This window comes from Cebus imitator, unplaced genomic scaffold, assembly GCF_001604975.1.
Source record: "Cebus imitator isolate Cc_AM_T3 unplaced genomic scaffold, Cebus_imitator-1.0 Scaffold43, whole genome shotgun sequence".
Classification (NCBI taxonomy): domain Eukaryota; kingdom Metazoa; phylum Chordata; class Mammalia; order Primates; family Cebidae; genus Cebus; species Cebus imitator.
Window position 1 is genome coordinate 9,008,839 of NW_016107358.1, and position 17,380 is coordinate 9,026,218.

The following is a 17,380-nucleotide window of genomic DNA, read 5'->3' on the forward strand; positions in this document are numbered from 1 at the left end:
GCATAGGGCGGCCCCACTGTTGATGCCAACAGAGGCCATGGTCCAGGCCCCTTAGCTGTTCTGAAGAGAGCTGGGGACTCAGGATCCTCAGGCGGGCACAGCAGGCCAGAGTCATTAGATCCCAGGGTAGCAAATAAAACCCCAAGTGGGAAAATGCCAAGTAGTAGATCACGGAAGGAGCAATTTCGGCCGCCTGACCCCAGTGTGCTGATGAGTTCTGAATTATGTGTAACCTCTTGGGGGTAGACAGCTATGAATCACTGTGGACAGTTTAATGAAGATGCTTGCTCAATGTTTAGCTGCAGTCCAAACAGCAAATAGAAATATGAGGGCTCAGTGAGGCGGGAGTCAGGGCTACTCAGAGGGGCAGGGGGACAGCAATGGTTTGGCCTCGCCTTAGAAGAGCTCAACTTGATCGCCTCTTTATACAAAGGTCACAGTCAAAATGGAAACAATTTTAAAAGACAGAGATGGTGGCACTTATTAGGATCATGGAAGATTTTTCAATGAAAGGCTTCACTCCTTCTAAATGAAGATGCCTCCTGTGTTCTTTTGCTGGAGTCAGTGTGGTCTGATTGGATGATTCTGGGTGAGGGTTGGTGTCCTCCTCTTGGCTTTTCCCCATCAGAATGCACCCACACACAGGGGGAGCAGTGTTTGACCGATTATATTTTTGTTTTGTCAGCATGTAACAGTGTGCAGGGCATAGAGCAAGCACTGAATAAACGTAATTGGTTGGAAAAAAATTTTAATGCGTAAAAGCTCCATGCAGCAATGGGTGGTCTTAATCTATAAACAGAGCTTTTTCAAAGCACATTTTTCCAGCAGAAATTAACCAGCTTTCCCACCTGGGACACTGCCCTAACCTAATTCTCATTATGTCCTCAGTACTCATACAGTGTTTTATACATTGTAGGAGCATTTTTGAAATTGAGACTGTTCTTCCTTTACATTTTTTAGATGTTCTCTATCACTCATCTAGTTGGACTTTTATATTGTGAAATTATCTTCAATTTTAATCACTGTCTGTAAAACACAATGATCTAAAAATGAATTCCAAATAAAATAGTGTAGAAGAAAAATTCTGAATATAGATCACATTGCTTAAAGATGCTAAGGGTTTGTAAAATTATCTTACAATGCATCGCAGTTGCCAGTTCTGGACAGTTATTGAAGATGTTTATGTTCAAACATTTTCCTGTTAACCATATTTCTGGTCATTCAAAATTGGTTTTAGGCAAATCACCTGGAGTTAGACCATGAGCTTTATCATTAGAGGACTGAGAATATACACTGAAGGCACACAATAGTGTTGGAAAAAAAAGTTATTTGCCACCTTCAGGGAGTAAAGTAACTCATGTTTACAAAATGCTTTTTTTTTTTTTTTTGCATTGGGTCCTGATTTAACTGCTGACATGTATTAATTTAGTTCAACCTCTTAACAGCATGTTAAGGTAATTGGCATAGTAGCTTAATCAAGATCCCAGCCAATAAATGGCAGAACATGAATTACAAGCCCAAGGAGGCTGACCCCAGAGCCCACTCTTTTTAAAATAACATTCTTATTGACCAGGCATGGTGGCTCACATTTGGAATCCCAACATTTTGGGAGGCTAGTGTGGGAGGATCACTTGAGATCGGGAGTTTGAGACCAGCCTGGCCAACATGGTGATATCTTGTCTCTACTTAAAATACCAAAAAAAAAAAAAGAAAAAAAGAAAATAGCTGGATGTGGTGGTGCCTGCCTGTAATGCCAGCTACTTGGAAGGCTGAGGCAGGAGAATCACTTGAACATGGGAGACAGAGGTGGCAGTGAGCCAAGATCACACCACTGCCCTCCTCCAGCTTGGGTAACAGAATGAGACTTGGTCTCAAAAATAAATGAATAACAATAAATAACATCTTTATTAAGATATAATTCACATACTATAAAATTCACTCTCAAAGTACATAATTCAGTAACTTTTAGTATATTTTTATATATGTATTACTGTTATTATTTTGAGACAGCGTGTCTGTCACCCAAGCTGGATTGCAATGGCAAGATCATGACTCTGCAGTCTCGGCCTCTCAGGCTCACACAATCTTCCCACCTTAGCTTCCCTAGCAGCTGGGACTACAGGCGCATACTACCATAGCTGGTTAATGTTTGATTTCTTTTTTGTGGGGTGGGGGACAAGAGACAAGAGTTCTCTATGTTGCCCAGACTGTTCTTGAACTCCTGGCCTCAGCCTCCCAAAGTGCATAGGAGCCTTTTTTTTGGTAAGAGACAAGAGCTTGCTATGTTGCCCTGGCTGGTCTTGAACTCCTGGCCTCAGGAGATTCTCCTGCCTCAGTCTCCCAGGCATGAGCCACAGCACTAGGCCATTTTCAGTATATTTGTGGTCTTGTGCAACCATCATTATCATCAGATTCCCAAACATTTTCTCTCTTCTCTGCCATACCCATTAGCAGTCACTCCCCATTTTTACAGCTCTGGCAACCACTAATCTACTTTCTCTCTCTATGGATTTGCCTGTTCTGATCATTTCCTATAAATGGAATCATGTAATATGTGACCTTTTGTGTCCAGCTTCCTTCACTTAGTGTAATATGTTCAAGGTTCATCCATGTTCTAGCATGTGTCAGTACTTCATTCCCTTTTACTGATGAACAATATTTCATTGTATGGATAAACCAGATTTTATTTATCCATTCATCAGTTGTACATTTGGGTTGTATCCACTTTTGGCTTTCCCGAATAACGTTGTTATGAGCATTCAGGTAAAAGTTTTTATATGAACATATGTTTTTATTTCTCATGGGTATATATTTAGAGTAGAATTTCTGGGTTGTGTGATAACTGTATGTTTAAGTTTTTTTTTTTTTTTTTGATGAACTGCCAAACTGTCTTCCAAAGTAGCTACTCCATTTTATATTCCCATAAGCAATACACAAAAGTTCCAACTTCATATTCTTGCCAAAAACTTTTCTGTTTTTTAAAATTATTATTATAGTCATCCTAGTGGGTATGAAGTGGTATTTTATTGTGGGTTTAATTTTCATTTCTCTAATGACCAATGACTTTGAACATCTTTTTATGATTTTCTTGGCCATTTGTGTATCTTCTTTAGCAAATGGTTATTCAAATTTTTGTTCTATTTTTAAATTGACCTGCTTTTGTATTGTTGAGTTGTGATTATTCTTTACATGTTCTGCATACAAACTCTCTATCATATCTGTGATTTGTAAATATTTTCTATCATCTTTGGGCTCTCTTTTCATTTTCTTAATGGTGTCCTTTGAAGCACTAAAGACATTAATTTTTATAAAATTCAGCTTTTCTATTATTTATTTGGTTGCTTATACGTTTGGTGTTATATCGAAGAAACCATAACCTGATCCAAGGTCACAAAGATTTGTTTCTCTGTTTTGTTCTAAGAGTTTTACAGTCTTAGATCTTACATATAGGTCTGGGATTCATTTTGAGTTAATTTTTTATATATGTATGAAGTATAAATAGAAATGGAGAAGAGAGAAAAAAATAAGAGAGTTAATAAGAGAGAAAACTTAAATCACCTTGCTGATGATCTCTTGCACATGGTAAACCGTTTTCTTCTTGCTGTCTTAGAGATTTTTTGTCTCACACAGGTGTGAGATTTGAAAAAGATAAAAAGCAAAAAAGAGATTCTCTATTTGCCTTCAGCTTTTGACAGTTTGGGTATGATGTGTCTAAGCGTAGCTATACTCAAGTTTATCCCACTTGGCGTTTTTGAACTTTTTCGATGTATATAATAATATCTTGCATTGAACTTGGGAAATGTTTGGCTATTGTTTCTTCAACTATTCTTTCTGCTGCTTGCTCTCTTTCCTCTTCTTCTGGGACTCCTATTAAAATGTTAATATACTTCATCAACTGCATCAGAAACATCTCACCTTCTTCTGGGGCTTTGGTTGTTTTTGTTTTCTTCTGTTTTTCAAATCGGATGATTACAATTCGCCTACCTTCAAGTTCATTGATTCTTCTTTCTGCCTGCTTAAAAGTCTACTGTTGAAACTAGTGAATTTTGCATTTTGGTTCTTGAACTTTTCAGTGCCAGATTTTCTATCTTTTCATCATATACTCTGTTTGATGAGACATAATTCTCATGGTTTCCCTTCAGTTCTTTAAACATATTTATAATGGTTAATTTAAGATCTTTTTCTTGTAAGTCTAGCATCTTTGCTTTCTTAATAACAACTTCTCTTGGCTGCTTTTTTTCTCTGTATGGGCTATACTTTTCTGTTTCTTTCTGTGTCTTGTGGTTTTTGTTGAAAACTGGACATTTAAAACAGTATAATGTGGCAACTCTTAAAATCAGATTTCCTGTTCTCTAGCATCTATTGTTGATGTTTGCTGTTGTTGTTACTGCTGCTGCTGCTGGTGGTGGTGGTTTATTCAGTGACCTTCTTGGATTAATTCTGTAAAGTTTATTTTCCTTGTGATATATGGCCACTGAAGTGAGCTGAGTTAGCTCAGGGGTCATATAACAATTGAACAGAGATTTCCTTAAGCACCTTGAGCCCAAAACTTCCCAGCTTTAGCCAAGTAGCTTTGTGTGTTTGTTGGGGAAAGTCTTTAATCCTTGAGCAGGCAGTTTACAATTCTTCTTTAGCCTTCACTTCCTGTGTGGACAGAGCCTCAAGATCAACCAGAGATGAGAGATTAGGACCTTCCTGCGGCTTTTGTTTTGGGCATGCTCACAGCCCTGCACATGTTTGTGGTCATCTATGTCAGAGTTTTTCCAAGCCTCCTATGGACATCTTATTCCCTGGTTTTTCTTTCTAAGTATTTTGGGTAGCCCTTTTTTAGTCTCAAATGGTATTGCCCCTTCAGACATTGTGATGTTAAACACTGGCTTCTATTTACTTATTTATTTATTTATTTATTTATTTATTTATTTATTTATTTATTTTGAGAGGGAGTCTTACTCTGTCTCCAGGCTGGAGTACAGTGGCACAATCTCAGCTCACTACAACCTCTGCCTCCCGGGTTCAAGTGGTTCTTCTGCCTCAGCCTCCTAAGTAGCTGGGACTACCGGCACATGCCACCATGCCTGGCTAATTTTTTTGTATTTTTAGTAGAGATAGGGTTTCACCATGTTAGCTAGAATGGTCTCGATCTCCTGACCTTGTGATCCATCCGAGTCAGCCTCCCAAAGTGCTGACATTACAGGAAGGAGCCACTGTGTCTGGCCCTTTTATTTTTATGCATCATAGGAATAGAGCTGATTCAGAATGAGCTGTGAATCAGATAAAATAAAAACAAGCCCTGAGAATGGAGTTTTTTAGAGAGCCACCAGGCAAGTTAAACAGTGGCAATTTGGGGGGAGGGGGGAAGAGCTTTTGGAGTATTCATTTTCTCCGCTTCGTTGGTTTCTAGGCTGCAAGTCTGTAAAGCTACCGAGGCTACTGGTTTTTAAGACTGCTGTGGAAGAGGGGTGAGAACAAGGCAAATTAAAACTTCACAAAGTCACTCTTCTTACTGAGATTTATCTGTTTTTTTTTTTTCTTGAATAAATGCCCCTTAGATTGTTGCAAGTCGTTGCTTCACTTCCAGAGTTCTGGAAAAGTCGATTGTGATCATATTTACAAGTGTTCTCATTGCTCTGTGGAGGAGCAGATTTCCAGTGGTCCTTACTCTGCCATTCTGGAAATGTTTCCCAGAGCCCACTCTTAACCACTACACAAGTGCTTCCAAATGGAGGCCTACCATACCTTCAGGTGCTTTACATTTTGTAAGAATATTTTTGGCATCTAGTATAGTCTTCCTGATGTGTATCTACTGAAACACATATTATCGTACGTATATCCTTTCATTTCTCCATTTCTTCCATACATCATAGGGCATGATACTGATCTTTTAGAAACTATGTATGTAGAAAGCCATCTATGGATTTTGTTTCAGCATAATGAAGGGATGTTAAAAATATTTGCTCAAAAAGAGACGGGGGCATTGCTCTTTGAAGGTTAGAAATCACTGCCTTAGATTCTCCTCCCATTCCTCTCAGGCACTCGTCCATTCCTGCTGCTGGAATGTCTCCAAAGAGTGCCTAAAGCCCTCATTCCACTCAAGTCTTACTTGAGAGTAAACAAACGGGAGTTTGGGGGTACAACATCAGAGATCATTGTAATTACTTCTCGGGAAATTAGGCAGAAAGGGGGGAAAAGTGGGACCCATTTAATAAACCATGTAGAAAACACTCCAAATCACAATGGAGTCATGCTCTGGTTCATCATAATTTTTGCCTAAAAGAGTCATCATATGTACCATCTGAAGGTTACTAGTTTTCAAATAATTAGAAACTAATAAAGTATGCACCACCTAAGCAATACTGAATGTAATTTAATTCCTTTTGTAATGTAATTAATAATACCTCTAGGAACACGTTATAAAAATAAGAGCCATCAACTGTAGAATATCACATTCATAAATAGCTTATAATGCAAAACAGTAACTTTGGTACTTACTGGGCCTATGGGTTAGAATTTTTTTAAGCTTCTTCAATAATTATGGAGACACTTGTCCAGAACTTATGATAGAAACTTTTTTATACATTAGAGTTATACAAACAAATTCTCGCAAAATTCAGTGTTTTCTTCATTTTCAGTCAGGCTATTAATTCCTAGCTTCCTGTACCAGAGTGGTAAAATGGAGCAGGGTTTCATTTTCAAAATGAACCCAGCAGAGGGAACCAACCAGTGCTCAGAGAGGGCTTTCTGCTAACCGATGATGGCAAATGTGGTGTATATGACGGGGTGTTATCTACTTTCTGAACACTTCTTTAATTTTTGTTGTTGTTGTTTTGTTTTGTAATTTGTGTTTTATTTTTGCCAAATTTGGTTTCATTCTCTTCCTGTTCCATTTGGGGATACTACACTGAAAAATAAAATAAAACACATAATCACACCATGGGGAAAAATGAAAGGAGGGAAAAACAGAAACCTGGATAACCAGCCTCTAATATTCTAAAAATTGCTATTAACAAAGCTACTATAAAATTCTCTTGATAAATATCCAAGAAATCTGTTCTTGGAAGCTTAGGAAGAGAGTGGGAAGCCTGTACCCTTAGGACTAAGGAAGGGCACACTCCCAGAAGACTTTGTGGCTGGAAACTCATTCAGTACTCCTGCAGTGTGTATGTGAGAGGGGATATCTGGACTGATCTTCAGCCAGGATGCCCGGTAGAACCGCATTTAGAGTTGGTGTCCTTTCCAATTGGTTGCAACATCCATTTGGTTCATGTCTGTGTCTGAGCACTTATTAATGGTTTTGACTATCATGCCTACTATACATACACCTCATAGTTTCATGGCGTGAGTTACAGCACTTCTCCAAGTGCACCCCCATTGCAACCCCCTCCATCAAGGTCTCTTGTGCTATGGCAGATTGTACTTAAACCTCGACTTCTCAGTGAGACTTGTAAAATCCCTTGCCTTCAGAAGGAAAAGCAAGAATAAACACATTCATTTCTTCTTTTTTCTTGGTGGTCGACTGATTCCTATAACAGCATCCTTTACTGAGCTGGGATGCTCATGGCACCCTCCATTTATCTCCAGTATAGCACTGCTATACAAATGAGGCCATTCATGACTGCCTGCCCAGGGCTTCTTCAGGTAACTCCCCACCAGAGGGAACTGAAGCAGCCCAGCCTCAGAGAGGACAGGGGCACTGGCCTGGTCTCCATCTGACTGGACTGCTGGCCTTTGACATGATGTCAGTGAACATCCAAAAAATGCCCTTGCTGGTTTCAGCACTCCAACAGCCTCAAACAGTCAACGGCTGCATTCGGAAATAGCGTCATGCTCCCAGCACCATCAAAGATTCCTGCAGCATGCGTCCTTTCCTCTGAATGATTCCTTTCTGTTGTCTTCCTTCATTATATTTCCTAACTGACAAGTTTTGTTCTCAGCCCAGGCTTTCATTTCCACTTGTTAGACAAGCCTCAGAGTCCACCAAATTATTCCCACTTCTTTCCAACAACTCCAATCCCATCCTATCCCCACTGCCCCTGAAATGGCCAGAGTTTAATAATCCCAGGATATGCTGTCATTATTGTCAACAATATTGTTGCCTGTATTCAGAATATATTAGCAGAACCAGAGAAGAAGGGCTACACCCACCTGCTACAAATACACAGATGATTTCCAAGATAGACAGTGCCTTTCTTTCACCCCCTGCCATTTTTGCTACAAAAGAATTCAAACACTTGGTTTACACTTGAAGTTGGTCCAAGACATCTCCTCTGGGGCTTTCTCTTGATCTTGTTTGTGCTCTCCCCTGAGCCCTAATAAAGCTGCACAAACAAAATTACAAGCACATATCTCTTTCTTCCCTTTTAAGTACTACTTTTCTCTGAAACTTTCTGGGCAGACTGTAAATGAAATGACTCTGTGGAGTGTTTAAGCAGTTAGCCAAGTTAACGGCAGTAAAGGACTCCTTGTTTAAATTAACCACTTTATTTTCTTCAAACGCATAGCACCCTGAAGCCCATGTTGGTCTCAGCTGTGTTCTCTGTCTAGCTCTTCACTAGTCCATGGGCTCCTATACCTCTGGATATGACCTTAGCCAGAACCAAGGCAGATTTTGAACTACTGTGCTCTACTGGTTTTTGGTAAAAATAAGTAAATAAATAAATAGCCCTCGGTGTTTTGGAGGGAACCTGATACCTATTTATTATACAATATTTTAAATGTTGCAAAAAAATACCAAAGTAAGAAGTATCTACTTTCTAACTACTCAGAAAATTTGTAACATTTCCTTAACCCTTTTGTGATATGTCTCTTTGTATATTGTATGCATGTTTTTGTTGCTGCACAGTTAAGTACCACAAACGTAACAGCTTAAAACAACATAACTTATCATCAGTTTCTGTGGGTCACGAGTTTGAGCACAGGTTAACTGGGTTCTCTGCTCAGGGTCTCAGATAACTGCAATCAGTGCTGGCTGGGACAGTTGTCCATCTAATCTCAGAGTCCTCTTCCAAACTCGTTCAGGTTCTTGAAAGAATTCAGTTCCTTGCAGCTGTAGAATTCATACACACTTCTATCTTCTTTGAAGCCAGCAGGAGAATGTCTCTGCTGCTTTGAATCCCTGACTTGTTCCATCTCTGACCTCTAGACCCAGATTTAAAGGGCTCATCTGATATGGTCAGACCCACCTGATAATCTGCCTTTTAATTAACTCAAAGTCGACAGATTAGTAAACTTAATGACATCTGCAAAATCCTCCTTGACACATAAAGTAACATAGTCACAGGAATACTATCCCATTCTGTTTATAGATTTCACCTACACTCAGGGTAGGGAATAATACAAAAGGAAGGATAGTGGGTGTCATTTAAAATTCTGTTCCATTGTATGATTTTGAAACGCTAATATGCCATGGACATCTTTCCTGTCTGGTTAATATAGACCTGCATTTTTATGGCTGAGTAGCATTCTATTCTGTTTCAAAATACTTGCTCACACATTGGACAGTTAGGCTGCTTCCAATTTCCCCTTCTTGTACTATGATGAACATTCTTACATAACACACTTGTCTTTGCATGTGTGTGATTATTTTCTGTGCACGAATTCAAAGCACATGGATATATTGAATCACAAGATAAACTAAACCAATGCTATGACGTCCCATGTAGGGTCCCCCAGCAGGGGAGGGTGCTGCTAGTCTAGTGAATCACTGTCTTTGGTGAAGATTCTGTGAGTCCTTAGTACCAATACTGCCGAATTATTAGCATCCTTGAGAGGAGTTCTAAAAATTACTAGCTATCACTGTACAGAACACACAGGAAGAAACATAAAGCAGAGATGCATTCTTCACTTGTCATCTCCATCGTTATCTTCCCAAAAGGTTGTTCTCATCTTGATTAAACAACTCTCAATGAAATGAGGCCTTTATTTTAATTTCTATACTACTTCTATATAGAAAGAGGCAATAAGAAAACTAGATCACTTTAGAGATTTAGAATTTTTTACTTTAAAGGATCCCGTACATTTTGACTGTGTAGTGAGAACTCAAGTTTCAAATGAAGACTCTGAGAAAATAAAAAAGCATGAATCTTAAAAAGGAACAAATAAGCAAAGGTTTAATAAGACCTTCCTTGCTAGATGTCCTCACGATTTATTTAGCCAACACTTGTTGAGCACCTCCTCATGGCGGGGACCTGCTCTAGTGCTGGAGATGTGGAGAAGAATGAGGCAAACAGAGCCCCCAAAGTGGTTTCATGCCGTCTACAAATGCATGATGAGACTGCTAGGTGAAGAGGGAAAAACGATCACGGACCTAGACAAATAAGCTTTAGAATAAAAAGTAGCATTTCAGGAATCAGTGGATATTTTCCAACCTGAAGAGTCAGTAGAAGAAATTAGGAAAGGTCTGTACAGAAGGAATATGTGTTTGAGATAAAATATACAACATACTGTCTACAGTTAATTATAATGTACTGTGTATTTCAAACTTGCCAGGAGAGTAAATTTCAAATGTTCTCACCACAAAAATAAATATGGGAGGTAGATGATATGGTATTAGCTTAATTTAATTATCCCACAATGTGATTTGATGATTATATATATTTATACACACACACACACACACACACACACACACACACACACACGTATATATATGAAATCATCACTTTGTACCCCATAATATATACAATTACTATGTGTCCATTTAAAAAAATTAAAGACATGCTAAAGGAAGCTTTCCTACCCAAAGGGAAATGACACCACTGTATATCAAAATTTGGATCCTCTGACATGTGTGAATTGCATCACAAATGCTAAATATATTTGTACAATGCTCATGCCTGTAATCCCAACACTTTGGAAGACTGGGGCAGGAGGATGACTTGAGGCCAGGAGTTCAAGACCAGCCTGGGCAATATAATGAGATCCTGTCTCAACAAAAAAAAAAAAAGAAAAACAAGAAATGTCTATAAACATTAGCCCTGTTCATAGAGGAACTTGGGGTATAAAACTGAGCATGCGTAAATAGAATTGTGTAATGTCAGCCAAATGGAAACTCTAGAGGCATGAGTGACTGAGGACACAATTCCCCTGGCCATTCCTGAGTAGAGATGATTGCATGGTGAAAGAGATCCCTAAGGCTGTGGAGGGTAGCGCCCTCTCGCTCTGCTCATGGCTTGTCTAGGAGCTGAGCCACCGCCATTAGCTTTCCACCTATTGATGGAGGCCCAGCCCCACTGGGAGCATTTGCTTCCTCCCCACCTCGCCCACTGCCTGCAAGTTCCTGATAGTTATGAAACGATCCCACCCTAAATACACAGATAACATCTCAGCCATGAGTGAAACTGGGAGAGATCACGTGTATCTAATTGGATGTCAGAGTGAGAGAAAAGAAACTTTTCCCCAGATCCTGGTCATTTGAAAAGAAATATTATCCTCAAAGAAAAGTCTTTACTTGAGATCTGAAGTGCAAAGCATATTTATCTTGTTCCAGGCTAACCTTGCCAAGGAGATTTGAATTTAAATAAGGCTATTCTAGAGCCTGTTAATCTAGGGTGGTGGTATAGCAGTGAAAGCCAGGGTCACTAAACACCTCAGGTTGTATAGGAAGCAGGACAGGATCCAGGGTTGCAAATGTTTTATTGCTGTTTTTCCCTGGGTCCCTCTGCCTGATGGGGCGGCTTTCGCTGTTCTGAAGAGAGGCTAGCAGTCATTGCCTATCATGCACAGTGACCTTCCTTCCAGCTTTTAAGCAAAGATGGAAGCTTTCAGGTGGGAACTGATCCCATGTTCCTGCTCCGAGACCTCCACATCTTCACCCTGATCCACATCTGTACCCTTCTCTCCCTGCAGAGCCTTCCTTGCTTCCTACCTCTGTCTAGGGTGTTGCTCTCAGCCTCATCCTCTTGCATCCTTTTTGTTTTTGAGACAAGAGTCTCGCTCTGTCACCAGGCGCCAGGCTGGAGTGCAGTGGCACGATCTCGGCTCACTGCAATTTCCGCCTCCTGGGTTCAAGCAATTCTCCTGCCTCAGCCTCCCAAGTAGCTGAGACTACAGGCGCTTGCCACCATGGCTGGCTAATTTTGTGTATTTAAGTAGAGACGGGGTTTCACCATGTTGTCCAGGATGGTCTCGATCTCTTGACCTCGTGATCTGCCCGCCTCGGCCTCCCAAAGTGCTGGGATTACTGGTGTGAGCCACCACACCCAGCTTTGCATCCTTGATATTTGAGTTCCCTTTTACTCCTACCCTCTCTACCAGTTCTTCTTCCATGAACATGCCTCAGTCTCTTCTAATTTAAAAATAATCAAAACAGCCTTCCATGCATTGAACTACATCCTAGCCACTGCCCTATCTTTTATTCTCTCTTACAGCCTAGATCACTTTTTTTTCCTTTTTTAGACAGGGTCTCACTCTGGCTTCCAGGCTGGAGTGCCGTGGTGCAATCATGGCTCACTGCAGCCTTGACCTCCCAGGCTTAAGTTATCCTTCCACCTCAGCCCCTCAAGTGGCTGAGACTACAGATCAACCAACTTTTGTATCGTTAGTTGAGACGGGGTTTCACCATGTTTCCCAGGATGGTCTCAAATTCCTGGGCTCAAGCAATTCTCCTGCCTCAGCCTCCTAAAATGCTGGAATTACTGGTGTGAGCCACTGTGCCCAGCCTCTAGGTCACTCTTAAGGAAGAACCTACCTCTTTCTCCCCTCCTCATTCATTCGTCAGCTGGTTTTGCCCAACCTTCCTCCGCCATCCACCAATCCTCCCGCAACCTCCTCCTCCTCTTCATCCAATCCAGAGCATCACAAGTGTAGCCAAAAATGCCTCTTAGACCTCACCTCCTGGATTTCTCACAGGCACTCAAGCTCATCCTGTCCAGAGCTGGGCTGATCACCCACCCATCACCACCAGCCTCAACACACACTTTCTTTTCTTCCTTTATTATTCACCGTCTTGGTAAACAAAACCACCATACTCCTTGGAGAGGCAAAAGTCTTCCCCAACTCACCCAAGTCCCTCATAGCTCCCTAAACCTGTGGGTTGTACCTCCCAATAGCTCCTCTCCCTCTTCATGATGATGGCGACCTGAATGCCTTTCTGTTCCACTGCAGACTATTGCAGTTCTTCAGGGGTGGGGGGCAGCAGGGGAGGACTTAGTTGAACCTCCAGCCTTGTCTCTCCCTCCATCTTCATGAACAGAGATTTACAAGTTTACCTCTTCTTCTTAAATTATTCCAATGGCTTTTTACTGCCTAAGAATAAAGCCCAAATGTTTAATTTGACATCAAAGGAGTTCACAATCTTCTCCTCACCTGTATCATAGCTCAGTGTTGAAGAGCATGGATTTCAGAGCTCTATCGCTAACTAGCTGTGTGACCTCAGCAAGGTTCTTAACCTTCCCGGGTTTCAACTTCCTCCCCTGTAAACTGGGGATAATTATAATAGAATGGTTTTGTCTTTTCTTAAATACGGTTTATTACTCTTCCCCATTTCTGTACATCACAACACCAAGATTTTGCTGTTTGGAATCTGTCTGTAGAGGCTATAGAGATTGCAAAGGCTATGGTTTTCACCCCCTCTTATTTGCATTTGTATGTGTAAGTGTAATAAATATTAATATATTGGATACACACCTCAGTATATACTGCAATATAGATCACTGAAGAGAATACATTGATTAAAGGAATACAAAAATTTGGCACCATTTCCAAACTTAAATAGTAAAAATAAAAACCACAAAAGGAGCTATATACCTTAAAAGTATCATGTGAAACAGCAAGCATGTTCAAAAATGTAAATTTATATCCAATTTCTCTGGGCTTGTCATATCACATCAGACTAATTTACAGCGGCAAAACCCTAAGGTACTGATGTGAAGAGAACGTGTTTGCTTGCTCTTGGGTGTTCTGCAAACAAATAGCAGAGCCCAAAGCAAAAAAGCCTGTTCTGGTGAAGTGTCCCACATTGGTGAACACCAAAGAATCAACTCTTCTCACTGGGGGTTGAAACATCAGGTTACACATTGACAGATGGTTTTTGGACCTCAGAGTACAGTATGAGAACCAGAAGCTTTACATTTAAGACATATTCCCTTCATTCAAGTGAAATAAGATTATTGGAACAATAGGCAGGCCTGTAACCTGGGAACAAGGAGCTGGTTCAGACCAATAAAGCTACAAGTGACAGAATCAAGTCAGTAAAGAACTGCAGTCAGGCACTAAAGTGTTATAAGTAATCACTTTGAAAACCAAACACACCCCACTGCCCTAGTCAGTGTGGAGGTGATACCAATTGACTTTTAAAAGCTTTGGTACTTCCGAGTCCAGTTGGTATGCTTTCTTCCATTGCTACCACTGGGCACATTACTATATACTTTGTTCGCTGTCACCACCTTGGGCACACCATGACCTTGCATGTCAGCTGGGTTCAAGTCTGACTTATAGGCCAGCTGTGAAGCATAAGTTTCAGGGTTTCAGGCCAACTTTTGGGTCCAACATGGTCTTAAATCCATGGTGCCGGAAGGTGTGTCCCATCTCTTCCAACCCACCCCTAATTTCTCATGTGGGAGGTTCTTGTAAGTCCCGCATTTGAAACAGATGCTCCAACCCCACCAGGCAGTCAGCAGTTTATAATTACATGCAGTCATACACGTCTGTTGTTCCTGTGAAAAACTTTGCAGTTCGTTTTAATAAATCAAAACATTCACATGATCTCATGCCATCCAACACAAGGAAAACATGTCCACCTCCCTTTTAACAAGGATTGACCCAAGCAAAATAAAACCCTCTTTAAATTTCTTCACTTCCACTTAAATTGCATGTTTTATTTCTCCCGATCTCAGCAAGAGCACAGAAGCCCCATCATATCCATCCCAAACTGGTTTCCAGTGGGTTAAAGTTATAGGGACCTTTGTCAGAACATTGATACAGAGGGTTCCCAAACACTGGGTACACATGTGTCTGCAAACAGATGGAAGTAAACAGTATACCGGCCCAAATGCTCCATGAGTCAGTTTGATTTTGCAATGCAATTTGCATCCTTTAAACTGCCAGTCTGGGGCGTGGGGTGGGTAGCATGAGGGAGTGAAGTTGAAATTGCCTCCTCTTAGCTCACCCTTTTAACATTAAACAGAGACCAAGAGAGAAATGGTTCCAACATTTGACCACATGTATTTCTTCTTATGCAGTCCAAGCTGAGAATGCCATGTAAATGGGTCACTGCGAAATGCAGGAATTTAATTTCTCTCCAATCAAAATAAGAAACAAACGAGTATGATCTCATTTCTATTAACTTTTAAAGGTTTACAGCAGTTAAAGTATTTTTGCTTCCATGTATGAAGGTTAAAAAAATCATTTTGTTTTTCATAAAGTACAAGAGCAACCAATTTCACCATCAAGTCAAAGTAAAAACTGGGATTCTTTATTAAAATTAGTCCAAAGTGGCATTTAGGAACTTGGTCCTAAACTCCCATTGATCTTTTGAGCCTCACCTCAAATATCACTTCCCAAATACCCAGACACTTTACTCTACTGAGACTGCTGCACCAACACCATGACAAATGGAAATGTAGGGTTGGGTCTGGTTTTGTTTCGGTTTTCTTTTCAGTATCCAATGCTTATGGATTCGGTTTAGGAAATGTGCCAATTGTAAGGCAGGGATCTGTTTGGATTCCACCATGGGTATGCTCCTTGGGTTGGATGCTGGCGGGTGAGGCCCATTTTGCCAGACTCCTGTCGATTACCTAGCAGTCATCAAGGTCAAAAAATTCATCGCCTCCTCCTTGGTATTCCATTCCTTGGAAATCTACTCATAAGGCAGGATACCTCCAATTCCATCAAATACCTTCACAAACTAAGACCCTTCTTGTGATTTATCTGTGACAATTTCCAATGTAGCTCCAAATTTTTTATAGTTTTAGCAAACCATTCCAACAGGGGCATGCTCTCAATAAGCTCACGTTCCTGTCTTGTCTCTTTGTCTGTGAAATGAGATTTATCCTTTTCTTGCTCTGGAGTTAGATAGAGAATTTTCTCCTCTTCTGTGCCTTGGCAATGAAGAACATAAATCATTACATCCAGATTTGTATAGACTATTAGAATTTCTGCAGCTCCAATTTCCAAAGCCTTTAGTGTATCTTCAAAGAATAGACTGCTCTTACAGGGTTCTAGGACATCAGATATGTTAACATGCATGAGGATTTTTGAACAGCACTTGGCACTAAGGAAGTGTTATGTGTATTTGTTGGTTCTATGCATTACCTGCCATCACTGTTCTCCTCCTATGCACCTGAATATTCAAACGTGCTATGCTTCAGCCACAACACACAGCAGACAGTTCCCTAAACACACCATGGTGACTATTTCATGCCACTGCAACTTTGTTCTTCCTCCTTTTTTGACCTCCTAAACTCCCATTTATCTTTTGAGCCTCAGCTCAAATACCACTTCCCAAATACCCTGACAGTTTGCTCCACTGAGATTCCATGGCACCCCAAATAAACCATGGATCATTTAAATTAATTATTTTTTGAAGTCTGAGCATTACCATTTTGAGCACTTAACACATGCTAGTTCCTGTTTGAAATACATGTATTAACTTATTTAAGTCTCACAGCAAACCTACGACAGTTTTGATAATTGGTTTACAGGTTTGTAATTTCTCCTGGATTGTGAGGGACTTTATGGGTAAGAATCTACACTTCGATCATCTTTGAATCTACAGCACCTAGCAAGGTGTTTAGTGCATGGTGGGTACATAGTAAGATTAATATCTCTTGAGCTAATCAGAAATGGGCTGCACTCAGAGAAAGATGGGAGAATGGGCAAACAACTGACATTGAAGGGCATCTAGGGAAAGGACCCATGGTAGTTGAACCTGAAATTCATCAGTGCCATAAACAAAGACTGCAGTAACTACCTCACTGCATTATTAAATCTTTATTACTATATGAACATTTTCTATAGTGCTGAGGGGTTAATGTGCTCTCATTTGATTCTGTACTGTCATATAATTTGAGGTCTTTCCAAGGACATAATAATACAATTCATGATGACATTTTATTCAATGCTCTTGCTTCCAGGGTCATATTCAAAGTTCTAAGAAGTTTTCCATGGCCCTTAGCTCCTGAGTTTCCCACCTTTATTAAATGGTAGAAATATTCACCCTGACAACCTATTCTTCTTGTTGGACACAAGATGAAAATTATAGAAAATTATAATCAGTGATAATTGTGATAGTTTCTATGGCAGTGGTCTAAGACCATAAACACAAGTATTTATTGCTTAATTGCCACAAAGGAAAATGCTGTTTCTAAATGGGAATTGTATTAAAAAGTTCAAAATAAATATTTCAGTTTTGGCTAACTTTTCTTCCCTACCCCTTCAGTATATA

The 17,380-nt window shown here is 40.2% G+C and overlaps 1 protein-coding gene across 1 annotated transcript in view; it reads left to right on the forward strand.

The window, feature by feature from the left end:
- Positions 1–17,380, forward strand: part of F13A1 (coagulation factor XIII A chain) — a 164,325-nt gene that overhangs the window by 96,608 nt on the left and 50,337 nt on the right. The window lies entirely within an intron of this gene.